Source organism: Elephantulus edwardii, unplaced genomic scaffold, assembly GCF_000299155.1.
Source record: "Elephantulus edwardii isolate Elephantulus edwardi_28Jun2011 unplaced genomic scaffold, EleEdw1.0 scaffold00051, whole genome shotgun sequence".
NCBI lineage: Eukaryota > Metazoa > Chordata > Mammalia > Macroscelidea > Macroscelididae > Elephantulus > Elephantulus edwardii.
The window spans coordinates 12,844,197-12,846,137 of NW_006399801.1; positions in this window are offsets into that span (position 1 = coordinate 12,844,197).

Here is a 1,941-nt window from a genome sequence, read left to right on the forward strand (position 1 = left end):
TCACAGTTTCTATTTCTTTGGAAATGTCCTGATTTAACCATCATGATTGAGGGATATATAATTCTTGGTTAGTTTTTATAAAACAAAATTCAGAGTCTTATGTATATGTCTGCCCACTGCTTTCTTGCTTATGTGATTTCTGCTGAGAAACCAAGTTTAGCCTTATTAGATCGCCTTTGTAGGTAGTTCTTCATTTTTCCCAAGCTGCTTTCAGTATTCTTCTTTGTATTTGTATATAAAACCTTCAGCAGGGTTTGGGGATTTTTGTTTGTTGGTTTGGTGTTTTGAGGCTGTACATCACAGAAGAAGAGGTTAAACATCTTTCTCCTGAGGAGCCTTGGGTTGGTAGTGTTTATCTATGCTTAATTTACTAACTCACTTGTCCTCTGTGTCACTAAGTTTTTGTTCCATTTCTTCAGTTCTGCTCTTTTGTCTTTCCAATGTGTTACCTATTTTTTGCAATTTTCATTTTAGTGTCCATTTGCTGTATAGAGATAACTCATGGTTGCTGTGATACTAAACACTGTGACACAAATGTGATAATGTTTACCCATGACGGACAGTGTTTGGTGGAGCTCCCCAATTAAAACAAGCTTGAAAGCAGGAGTGGCATCCACTTCCAAAACAGCTTCCCTCCAGAAACTCTATGAACTTGGAGAAACAATGAAAGTTATACAAATGTTCAGGTCTTTCGTTCATAGGATCACTGTGAGTCATATATGACTCGACAGCACTTAACAGCAACAACATTCAGAATTTCAGTTTGCTATTTTCTGTTGATTCTGATTTTTTCTTTTATCTATTTGCTTTTGCATAGTTGTGGTGTTTTTATTTTTTGTGTTTTTTCTCTATCCAGACAAAATACTTAACTATCATTCTTTTTAATTCCTTATCAGTCTGTTCTAATAGCTTTCCTTCCTCTTGAAGATTTTCTAATCCTTTATTTTTGGTCCTTTTTTGGTGCCATCTTACCCTGATTTTTTGAGTGGTTTGAAGTTATCTGTTGTCTCTGAGACATTGTGATATTCTTGTCTTTGTGTAGTTCTGATATATCTCATTAAGCCATACAAATGTGTTGTGCTCCTTGCTAATGTGGTGATTCTTAGTGTTTCACCGCCTGTCTTCTGTTGGGTCTCATAGAGAAGAAAGATGCATATGCGATGCGGTTCTCTGTTCAGTGTTTGAGTAGTGCCATTGAAAGCAAACTGGGCCCATATCTGTTGCAGGTTTTTTTATCCTTCAAGAGAAACAGCAGTCTTTACTTTTCCTCAGTGAGTGAAGCTGCAGGAGGTGTCTGTGTGACTGGAGACTGTTGCTGACTTTCTCATCTTCAGATAACTGCTTGTCCCAAATTTTCAAGCAGGCCAGACCACCATACAAAATATCTGGGCCACAGTGTTTACAATTCTGTGTTCCATCAGTCTCCTCATTTGATATTTTAATTCATTTACTTCCTTCACTTGGTGTTTGAAGCACCTCTTTATCTTGTCCTTTGTGACTTAAGGTTTCATATTTCTCTTCCATATCTGTTATCTTTGTTTTCTGATCTCTTGGTTGTTGAGAGTTATGGGCTCCTTTTGCCTTTTCTACCAGTTTTCCCAGAAGTCTCCACATTTTCATTTTGCCCTAAAACCCATTTCCATCAGGTTGATTCCAATGCACAGCAATCCTATAGGACAGAACACAGCTGGCCCACTGGGTTCCCAGGCTGTAAGTCTTTATGGAAACAGAGAGCCACATCTTTCCCCAGACTCATTAATTAGTTTGAACTGCTAGCTATTCTATCAGCAAGTACTTCGTAGTTATTAGTGTCAAAGCTGAGATGTTTCAGCATTCTCTTAATCCTTTGAGAAGGTAAAAAGTTCATGTTGTTGTTGTTGTTGTTATGTGCCGTCAAGTCGCTTGTGACTCATAGCGACCCTGTGTACAACAGCCCTAAAC